At 33.3% G+C, this 12,460-nt stretch overlaps 1 long non-coding RNA gene across 1 annotated transcript; it reads right to left on the bottom strand.

Moving 5' to 3' along the window:
- Window positions 1-985: 985 nt before the first annotated feature.
- Window positions 986-5,208, bottom strand: LOC110906674. Its single transcript, XR_002573871.2, has 3 exons — window positions 4,992-5,208; window positions 3,433-3,484; window positions 986-1,248 (listed from the first exon to the last, which is right to left on the bottom strand). It is a non-coding gene; the product is annotated as an uncharacterized LOC110906674 (long non-coding RNA).
- Window positions 5,209-12,460: the final 7,252 nt, after the last annotated feature.

The raw sequence follows: 12,460 nt of genomic DNA, 5'->3' as shown, positions 1-12,460 counted from the left end.
TTAGTTTAAACTCCTTCTCATTTATAAAATTATTTATTTGAATTAATTATATTTGGGCGTTTTGTTTAGTTTGGTATCAAATAGATTTTACGAAACTTAAAATAAAATTAATTATTATTATTTATCATTTATACATTTACGGAGTTTTAAATAAAGGGTTAAATTTACTGAGACTTCATTAACAAATTTTACAACAACAGAATAATATATTTTTATCACGAAAACTAAACTTTGTATTATTATATTAAATATTTTTGTTTTCACTATACAGAATTACATTTACTTAAGTTATAACTTTTTATTATTTGATATATAAAAATAGATTTATTCAATTCGTACAATACACGGGGTTTTTAAAGGATATATATTTTTTTATTATTTAGTACAGAAAATTACCTTTATTCAAACTGTGTAATGCGCATATTTTTAAAAATGTATTTTTTATTATTTGATATATAAAATTACATTTAGTCAACCCATGTAATAAATGAGGTTTTTTAAAGATGTATTATTTTATTATTTGGTAAACAATATTACATTTATTCAACCCGTGTAATACACGTGGTTTTAAAGATATAACTTTTTTATTTGATATATAAAATTAAATTTATTCAACACGTACAATATGGTTCTTATAGATATAACTTTTATTATTTAATATATAAAATTATATTTAATCAACCCATAAAATAAATGAGATTTTTAAAGAGATATTATTTTATTATTTAGTATATAAAATTTATTTATTCAACCCCGTGTAATACACGGGGTTATAACCTAGTTAGTTTAATAAATTAAATTAATTAAATTTACAAATAAAAGTTTTATTCTTTTTATTTTTATAAAAATAACCTAGTTGTTAGGTTTGAAAGTTAGTTTGAGTTGATATAAGTTATATAACTTAACCACGTTAGACTTTTTAGTTAACTAAGCCTTTAATAGTTAAGGGGTTAATTGGTAACATTTTTCCTTCAAAATAAAAAATTTAAAAATAAACACGCGGGTTTCGTACCCGGGTATACCCGCTCACCAAGTAACAACTAAACCACTCGTCCATAGTCTTAAAATCAATATGAGTTATTAACGTTTAAACTTTTATACAAGCGTACATTTGAATTACTTTCAAAGATTGCCGCCAAAACGAAATCGACCAAAGTTAGCAACCTTCCTTTTTCTTCTTTTATTCTGATTTCACGCTGATTGTTCGGTAACTCGCTGGCATTCCGCGTTTCCATCTTTACGCAAATCCTGAACCATTTTTATCACAAATACAAATCAATGTCAGATCGTTGCCAAGTTTACGAGTCGTGCGAGACACTATAAAACCGAGGCCTCTCATCCATTTCGACACACCATCTTATACGGTCCGCCCCACTTGTTTGACACAATACCATATCACCCTTCGTATAGCGTTGCACGTCGTTGGGGGTTCACCGGAGCCTGTCGGAGTCCGGAGACGAAAACGACATCTGAGGTTTGCAACGGGATTCACACATCACGACGTTCGTCCGCACCTGTTTTCCATTCGGTGAAGATGATATAGATGGTTCGGGTTCACGTCTTTTCGTGGCGGTACAATATTCTTGCTCCATTCGTTTTGTTTAAATCTTATTCTTTTACTTTTAGCCTATATATTTATAACAGTTCATGTAACAATAAGACATATATTTTTCTTAAACAAATACATAATTTTAAATCAAGAGATAGGTTTTTGCAGTAAACTCGAAATATGATATATGACATATAACCATAATAGCACATATCATTATGTTGGTAATTAATCCCTGTTTTTCTAAATAAAAAAAAAGGGAATAGAAAAGAGAACATAAGCAGTTGGGTTGGGTTGTTCTCTTCGAATTGATTTAATAAGGAGAAGATAACATGCTGTTCAAATTAAAAACAATGCAAACTCACTGCATTGGTTTATTTTTTTACAAAATCAACAACCCTTTTGGATGACTGAAAAGAAAGCATGTGTTCTTATGCTAAATGCTTGTTATTCATTTTTATCTATCTAATTGACCGCCTGTCTTGTGCGGGTTCTGAGAATTTTTTTGGGGTTTACTTGTTAAGTTTAAGTTCATTTTTAAAACCCATAAACCTTTATTTATAATCCTTTCCTATTTAAGCTTTTACATTTTAACGCCTTTCTTAATAAAACTATTTATAATTAACAAATTATGTTAATTCATTTATAACATTTAAAGTTACTAACGAGATAAATATTAGATTTAACCTACGACCGTTAACAAGATCGTTATCATTTTAGGATAATCGTTCTCGTTCGTCCTCTTGGAGATTTCCACCTTTACTCGTGCGTTATTACAAGAAATTCGCAACGCAATCAATGTGAGTATACATGACCCATTTTCCATTTTAACACTTTTGGGTGCAATATGTATTCTATATCAAACATCACATTCACGTTAAACAATTTTATGCACACACTATCCAAACTTCATGTGATACATTTGATTCATGTTAGACGTGTTATCCTATTGTAAACTCTCATGACTATGTGTTCATTAACTTTGCAAGCCTCCCCTAACAATGGTAGCGCTATAGGTTGAGAAACGGCCCTCCCGTTATTCTCGCGGGTATTGTTAGGTTAATCTATGTTAAAACCTCCTGTTAAACTTTGGGATAGGCACGTTAATTGCGTTAAACTTTGGTTTGGACACATAGAGTAACATCGTTTCGAGTATACTGTTAATATGATATCATGTTATTCACATTGGATATGAGCAAACTTTTAAACTTGTATTATGCTATGTATCAAACTTGTATAATCGCCAACATGCTTTTGTTGATTTTATTTTAATACATATTGCAGGTTGAATATTCAAGAATCAAGAAAAAACTAGGATGGCATTAGAAACCCATTTTAGCATTTTAGTTAATGTTGAACTATGTTTGTTTATTTGAAACAATCTACCTTTCATTTGAATTTAATAAAATGATTTAATCTATATTGTCACACTTAGTGTTATGTTGTTTTGAGCAATTTGTTCGTCTCATCCCGATGTTTCCGCCATCGGTTGGGGTGTGACATATAAAATCCTGGTATGTAGCAAATTAGGAAAAAAAGATCACCAATGGTTTGCAAGGCCATTGATATGTGTGAAGTGCAAGTAGGAAGACTCAAACCTAGCGGATTTTGCGTTGGGTACAATGTCACCCCGAGGTCCGTTATGCTGGGCCTGGGGCTGGGCTCGCTACACCCAGATAGATCTACCGCTACTGTCCCTCGGTCCTACAATGAGGATTAATGGCCTCAAGTTGCGCCTACCCACTCACATGATCTAAGTAGTAACCCTCCTTACGCTAACCATACCATGTATAAGAGTATTCGTAAACATTTGTAACATGTATTTCACCCCCGCAGTTTAAAAACTGAAAACAGTTAAGAGAAAAAGGGGGACATGAACTCACAGTGGTGCGTCTCTATCAAGAAAATCTCCTGATCAATCTGTTGTGCGACGACCTACACGTACTAACTTTTATTAGACGGACGGCCTTGCCTTAGCTTAAAGTTTGATGTCTTTGGGAAATAGTTAGACAACTATTTCGTAATTACACCTTGCAAATATTTGGTAAATATTTTCCTTCCCAAGGATGGGGGCTTTAATACATGTGCGTTTGTGAATTAACGAAATATATTTTATTAATAAAAAACTTAATAAAATATATTTTATTTCATTAATCAAAAATACTTTACTTCCAAAATATAAATATTTTTCCCAAAAATATTATATTTTAATCCATGTAATTTTTTTTCCCAAAATAATACTCTTGTCAAAATACGCGTTCACTAGTATTTTTCCGAAAATGTGAAAGTTACGTTTAAAGATCGGGTGGTATTAATAATACCATTGTAACTTAATATTTATTGTGAAGGCGTTCGTATTATTTTGGAATCGTTACTATTTGGTAATATTATTTTTACCCTAAAAACAATATTTGTATAGTTCACAAAATAATCATAAAAATCTCACAAGTGTTGTTATGAAAAATATATATATATATCAAATATATATTTATCAAGTTTTATTTTGTGAAAATCCCACCTCCGACACTTAGAAATTTTGTAAATAAAATCGTGGCGAAATTTACATTTTTGCAAACAGGTTAGAAATATATTTATAACACTTGTGATGAAAATATTTCCAAGTGTTAGGTTTTTGGAAAAATTTCGCCAGAGTTTCCCCTGTAACTGGAGGTGGCCACGCTTTCAAGCGTATCATTTTCTTTTAAAATTTAAATCAACAATTTTCTCAATCAACAATAAACAATATTCAAACCATCAAACTAGTCAAAATAGATATATATCGCAAAAATACACGAACTTGTGGTTTATCTAAAATATGTAGTAACTTTCCATTACTTTTAGTGGGTCTTTGTATAAATCAACTCGGTTTCTTGAGAGTCTCGTTTTTAAAGAAGTTACATCTTTACAACTTCTTGTCGAATACTACAAAAATAGTTCTTTTGTCAAAACTTTGTGTTACACAAGTGTCTACACACTTGTGTGTTCACAAAAATCACTCTTGTTTAGGAAAGATCCGGTTTTTAAAAATATGATTTCTTTTGACACTTGGTCCTTTGAAAATACCACTTGTAGATCCGTAGATCTACTAGTTTACAAGTCTATTTCATAAGAAAAATTGTCTTTACACAAGCTCATGTTTGATATGTAGTAGTGGTCTTCATCTAACCACTTTTCACACTATAACATACACTAGGTCATGTTCCATGAACATGACTTAGTCGGGTTAGATGACGATCCGAACTAACACTAGCATGAAACAACACTAAATAATCATAACAAAACAAGTCTTATAAGTTTTACACCAATATTCATCTATTAACCGCTTTGTTTATATTATTTTAGTAGACTTTAAATTTTGTTCTTACATGTTCATAAATTTCATCCGTCAAAATTCTTATTAACCACTTTAGAATAGATTAAAAAGGCGTTTAGAGTCACTTACTACTAGCTCGAGGCTAGGGAAGAAACTAGTCGAAAAAACGAGTGGTTAAAAGCATTGGGGTGAGGTCCTTGACGATCCGCAAGCACCGGGTCTCCTCGTATGCGATCCTTCACCCCTGGTTGTATATTAAATTGCAAGATGGAAAATTTGAAGTGTTGGTGGGTGGGCTTTGGAGTTCGGCCGAGAGCATCAAAGAAGAAAAAAGGGAGTTGCAATTTTGTGTTGTTGCAATGAATGATAAGGTTTAGTCTTTTAAGCAATTTTATAGACCATACACTCCCATTATCCACTAAGCAATATGTAGGCTAGATATTAAGCTCTTGAGATTATAATAATCAAAATAGGACAATTTGTGTCACCCATATGGTGACCGAACTTATTGAGGGGAAGGGGTAATCGGTTGGTTTCCAACTATGTGATTAGAGATAAGTTATATTTGTTAGTTGATTTAAATTTAGTGTAATATATAACAGGGGTTAGGGTATTCGGGAACCCTAACTGGCCCAGAAAAAGAAAAACAATGTCAATGACAATATTTTTATGTCTCGGGTTAAGTCCGGTTGTTCGGTTGGATACTAGTCCGTTAAAGTGCTAAATAATTATTCAAAGTGTCGTTAATTTTTTTTATCTTTATTGACACAATTTATTCCCGACACTATGGAAAGTGTTTAGTAATATTTTTCCAACTTTTTGCACTTTACTAGTTTAGGTAAATGCTGAATTTTTATATTAAAGTGCAGAATTTTGTACTCAAAGTACGTTTTAGGCACATCCGGTCACTATAACTAACACCTAGTGCCGCAGTTCTACAACCCTCTTATCCCTACACTCTCTACTAGTGTAGTAAACTATCTCTGGCTCATACAGGCCTTAGAGGCAGTGTCTGCCTGATGCTGGCTATATCAGCATGTTTACTGGGTTATCCGTTCATTGTGCTACTGTGCTTTTGTGCATCAAGGTTGTCACTAGAGTTTTGTATGTAAATAATGGAGTGACAACAAATAAGGTATGATGCAAGTAAGTACATGTATCAGTATTCAGGTAGCAGTTTATCCACAATTTCAATCAAGCACAGTAATTAAGCAGTAATTAAATATTAATTAAGTCGTACGGATACCTGGTTTGGTGAGGGTTGTCACACGCGCGGGAGAAGTCAAAACCTTTATTTATTTACAAGAAGAAAAACTGTATTTTGTTTAAGTTGTGTTGTAAACTTGAAATACTTTTGGGGATGTTGCGAACAAGTTCTTAAATGTTGTATTTTAAACTTCAAACAATATATCGAAGTTGTTTATTTTATTCATGTCGATTGTTTACACTATCGAATGCTATGAAAACCTTTTATTGTCACATGCATGCGCTTCCGCTACGAGCAGGGTGTGACATTTTATAAATATAACAATTTCCAAAAATTATATGATTTAAAACAAACTTTAAACAAAAAATCAAAACTTTGAATATTTAAAACGATACGGGTCATGTGGACCCTAAACGCGGCGTATCAAACCAAAAGTTGAAGAAAAAAATGAATTTTATGAGTCTATACGATGCGTATAGGCCCATATGCATCGTATGAACTCAAAAATGTTGAAAAAAAACCCTTGAAACTGAAAGTTTCACCCCAAATATCTACTCAAAATCCACTAATCTACGGTATCAAATACTTGACAAAATACGTACTATTGAAAAGGGAATGAAATAACATACCGTATGCGTGTGTAATCTTGATTCAATCGTATAAAAATCTGTATATATCGCACAATATGTGTGTGTAAAGTGTGTGTATTGTTTTGGTCGTATTGTGATGTTTACCCCCTGTTGATCAGGGGGTTAATGAGTTTCCATTATAATACGCATCGTATAGATCTATACGATGCGTATTACCCCCCTGAATTTTCAAAAAAAAAACAGGGGGTTAATACATATCGCATAGATCTATACGATGCGTATTAACTGTCACGCCCTGACCACGTAAAACAACAAAACGTGGCGGAATCGTCGGGGAGTGTTGTAACAGAATCATTGTTTCATAACACATGGAAAATTGAAATTTTGTTTTATTGATTAAAAGAGTTACAATGTCTAAAGAAACAAAGAAGTATAACATAATTAACTAGTCTTGCATCTTTTAATGTCACTAAGGCCCAAGTCCTCCTATGTGTATCTTGATCAATCCTATGCATCATCTCCTGAAACACATGTGAAAATAGGTACGTCAGCATAAAAATGCCGGCGAGTACATAGGTTTTATTGATTTAGGATTCATGACTTATAAGTTTAGAAAAAGTTGTTTAACAAAAATCAGTCATCATCCTTGTAAAATGTTTTGTTTTATAAATCGTTTGAAAAGCGATGATAGATATGTATAGTTAAAAGAATGATTGTAAGGTTAAATAACCAAGTAAAATGAATTTGTATAAAACAAACTGTTTTGTAAAACAATGTCTTGTGAAAAAAAAATATGTTATTTGTGTAAAAATGTGTAAATCCAAATTGAATGATTTAAATAACGCTACGACATGTAATACGATACAAACACTTATATATAGCAAGTACCAGCGGCGTATCCACCATGTTTGTATCATACTACACACGTATCGTTACTTAAGTCACTTAAACAAACCACCAATGTATAATGTCCATGTTTAAACCAACCATCAAATGTTTTTGTATAAACCATTGTCATATGTTTAAAAGTCAAATGTAATCAAGTAGTCATGTATGTGTAACAAATGTTATGTATGTTAAGTAAAATGTGTTTACTTAAACCAAATGTAAAAATGTACAAAACAATGTATTTTGAGTATATCAAAAAGTTATGTTTTGCAAAGTAAATGCATGTTTTAAATGATACAAACATTTATGTGGTAAGTTAACGCATACATTCAAGCCTCGAGACAGACGTAGCTAATGTTAATGAATGTATATAAGTCCCGTATGTGCAAACCAAATGTTATACCAAGTGTAAACATGTTATATGAAAACAATGTACTAATATGCTAAGTTAGCATACAAAGCAGAAAAGTCATGTAAAACAATGTGCTAATATGCCGTGTACACATATATAGCAAAGTAATGTAATGTAAATCAATGTGCTAGCATGCTAAGTAAACATACATAGCAAAACATAATGAAATCATGTACGAATAGTGTACTAATGAACATAGCAAGTATATGATATGAAAACATGAAAAGCATGAAAGTAACAAGTAGGCACATGTGTTTCACCCCAAATGTTTAAAAAAACAGTAAAAGAGGGGTACTATTTACTCACTTGAGGGTGCTTAGAAGTCTTGAACAACAACCAAGCAAAGCTAAAGGGATCACGGAATCAAACGGCACCCTATATAGATAACTACATAAATAAACGGACCTATCGGAGGATCGGGTAGTACGAGGGATCGTAAACCAAATAAGTGTGTGAACTTATGTAATATGGTTTAACAAAGCCTACATACTGAAACGAAACCTATCCTATGTGCTTTTGACCCGTTACGACCCGTTTAGGTAGCTTATGCTACTTTAACGCGTCGTTTGCGTAAAGCGCCTACGGACCGCTTAACTAGTCCTATGAAAAGTAAAATATGCCTTAACATGTCTAATATAGTTACCTAATAAGTTTAGATGTCAAAATTTAGGTTACGTATTCTTAAAATGAATTTATGCGTAAAAAGGGTATTTTGGTAATTTACCTAAGGCATATATACTACCTATCTTACAACTACTTAAACGAAATGACCATAAGGTATAACCTCGGAAGGTTATTCCCTATACAACTATGGTCACCTAAATGTGTATGGTCGGATCCTAAAGATCGACCAAATGGGTTGGGTTCGAATGTATAAGCGATTGATTAGATCGCTTACCTTTACGACCCTAGACACGCACAATTCTAAAAGTGACGAGCTAAACATGCTAGAACATGCTTAGTTAAGTTAGAAAACAGGTTTGGCATTAAAACAAACGGTTTTAATACCCTAGAGTAGTTTGGTTACAAAATACGCGAGAAAACATATTTTGGCCGAAACTACGACTCGTCACTGAGCCTAGATAACGTGGTAATCAGTAGGTATAGTCATTAGGGACTATAACCATCGTGATTACGCTCACGTTATGAAGTTCAAACGAACTTCGCATTGACCATAAACCGGTCAATGCAGAAAGTCAAACGCAGTTTGACTTTAACGCTAAAACGAACGATAAACGCGAAAGAATACTTACAGAAGGTCCCCGCAAGATTCGAACCCGATTTTCTCTCAGGTAGGAAGCATATACTTCAACTTAGAGAGCATAAATCAGATTCAAATTGTGGGTTTTGAGCAAGTGAATGAAGGGGGTATTTATAGATATGGTAGAGCCGTTAAGATCGTTCCTAGTTAACCGAGATTCAATCCTAGCCGTACACATCGAGCCCATTGTTTTGAAAAACCATTGGAGCCCCCAAACCAGCCAAGAGATTGCCCAAAACCATTTGCACAAGTGAGGAACAGCTGGATCAAGCTGGAATGCATTTTCTACTGTCTGGCACCAACTTACGGACCGTAAGAGGAAGTCCATACGGTCCGTAAGGACCCTGCAGGTCAGCAAGGTTTGAAATTTGGCAGAAAAGGCCCCTACAGCTCCAAACTTGGGTTTTAATGCATTTTTTGACCCGTTTAAGCCCTGTTAACCCCATTTCAAAGCTCTAAAATGAAGTTAAACTATAGGGAACTTAAAATATGCTCAAAAATATGTCGGATGTCGGTTCGTTTGGTCGTACGGTTGCGTTGTTCGGTAAATTACGACGGAAGTCGTAACGGACGCAAAAACGATCCAAATTGCGCGACGAATGGATTTTTAACAAGCCAATCACTAAAACATAATATTTTAATGATTACATAAATTTTTGGATGTCCGGAAGTATTCAGAACGTAAATTATGCGCGAAAATGCAAACTTATGCACTTTTTGACGCTTTTAGTCCCAGAATGAGCATAAAGTTTATTTTAGCACACCGAACCCCTCAAAGCCTATTTCTAAGCTATGTAAAGGATATTTAGGGTGTGTTTAACTTATGATCATGTTCCGGAATGTGCGTTACAGTTCAAATTGGCATACTTTCGCAGTTTGTCAATTTTAGTCCCTGTAAGCGAATAAACTTGATTTCGGTATACCAAACCATCCAAAACTTATTTCCAAGTTATGTGGAGGTTCATTTAGGGTATGTTAAGCCTATTTCACTATTCCAGAGTGTTTTTTGCATTAAACTGGTTATATTTACGCATTAGTGCGCGTATAACCTTCTACAAAGTGATTTAAAGCCCGAAATCGAACAAGAGTTGATATGTGTAAATGATACACATGTTTTTACAAATCCCAAGTATGAAATACCATATTTCATTGGTTTGGTATTTGTTTGATTGCTGAAGTGACACAGATGTCACAGTCTCCCCTACTTTAGGAAATTTCGTCCCGAAATTTTCTTTAGAGGAAACTTGTGAGAGTTTGAAACATGGAGTTGAAAAGATTGAACAACACTGGTTAGAGTCCTGAACTTCTAGTAACTTTAAATAACAACATGCTTGAAATGTGAGAGGGACACTTATATACAAGTATATAAAGTGCTATTGGTGCGTCCACCGTACCTCTATTACATTGTTCACATTTTGTCATGGTTGCCACTATTGGTTCTTACACATAATGAGTCTTACCGTGGTTTCCGTGCACTGAATTTCATAATTATGTACGCGTCCATAATTACGTAATTCCTTGCATAGTTTGCACAGTGTATTTTATAATGTGTAGGGGAAACCAAATGAACAAACCTGTGATGAGTGTGGCTAGACTACCATAGGGTCCTTTTAATTGAGTCAATAAATGATCTCTAGACCGCCAAGGAGTCTTTTCAGCTTATATCATCACATGTCATTCTTAACCAGATTCTGAATCAATCTTTTGACTAGACCACTCAAAGGGTCTCTTTTTGAATCATGGAATGGTACTATATAATCCAAGGGTCTTGACTATCACGTAGAAGCCCAATAAGGATTTAAGGTAGTACCTTTTCGAATATCCTACTACGAATCCCTCATATGAAGATATGAAAGGTTCTACGAGGATTTGGATAACGAATATCCAGAGTATACAAAAACACAAAATGCATAAAAGAAAACACAAAATGCATAAACACATAATCACATAATTATTTAACTTGATTTTAAATTGGTATCATTTTGTTAATTTGGCACAAGCATTTAAAGCACACTAGGAATCCATTCCGTGGATTTCATTTGGTACTTTAAACATTATCAAGAATCTAACTATGAAGATAGAAAGATCTTGAAGAGAAAATTTGATTTCGATTGTAAGGAACCGAAATGTTCGAATTAAGGTACACAAGGAATCCAATTAAGAACTCTGATTTGAATGATAATCATCCACAAGGGTCTAATTGTGAAGATAAAAAGATCCCATATGGATTTTAGAAGTTGAAGATGTTTTGAAACCTTGCACTGGATATGCTTAAGTCAAAACATGAAGTAAAAATGCTTATGAAGTTGAGATGCTAGATATGCCCAGGTGACATATGAAGCGGAATTTGAAGGTTAAGTTAATGTACTAGGAAAATATTTTTGAAAACTATGCATGGGGTTCAAAAAAAAGAAAGAAAAAAAATGTGTTCAATGTTTTTGAAACCTTATATATAATACTTTTGAAATCATAAAGTAGGTGTATTAGGTAGGTATATTTATAAAAATGTTTTAAAATCATGCGAGATGAATTTTGAAATTATGTATAAGGTTTTTGAAAACATGAATGATGCTTTTGAAATCATGCACTTGATATAAGTAATTATACTGTATTAATATTGTTTTCAAACTATATGAAACATTTTGAAATCATGAAGGTTGTTTTGAAAACTTATGTTATGCATGTTAATAAATCAGAACATAATGGGTATGAGATTTGAAAATACCCTTAGTTATCTAACCAAGGATTCAAAGGCACAGGTGCGCAAAAACCACGATTACTCAAAATTTCGCTTTATTTCTTGTACTTTGTCTCCTAGAATGAAACGAGTACTTAAAATTTTTGAGGAAATCATGAGCGATCATTTGAAAGGGAGAATCACAAGAGTAGTTTGTAAAGGGCATAGTTCCTTGATGTAGGTATCATAGGGAAATGTCATATACACATGTAACTACATTTGTATATCAGAATTGCGAACAACGACTTTTATTTATGAACAAAACAGATTGTTTCACAATACAAGAAAACAAAAGAAACAAAGGCATAAGACAGCAACATCTTTTGCTCGGCCAAATGCTTATCGAAGGGTTGGATTTGCATTCACAATATTCGGGCATTTGTTCCTGAAATGGCTCGTCTCACCACAGTTGTAGCAAGTACCTGACGGGAAACGAGCTTGAGTAGGGTTGACTTGGAGTTGGGTAGCAGCAAGGTTTGCAACAGCTTTGTTTTGGATAGCAA

Source organism: Helianthus annuus, chromosome 16 (assembly GCF_002127325.2).
Source record: "Helianthus annuus cultivar XRQ/B chromosome 16, HanXRQr2.0-SUNRISE, whole genome shotgun sequence".
In the NCBI taxonomy this organism is placed as follows: Eukaryota; Viridiplantae; Streptophyta; class Magnoliopsida; order Asterales; family Asteraceae; genus Helianthus; species Helianthus annuus.
This window is presented reverse-complemented; position numbering and strand designations above follow the sequence as displayed.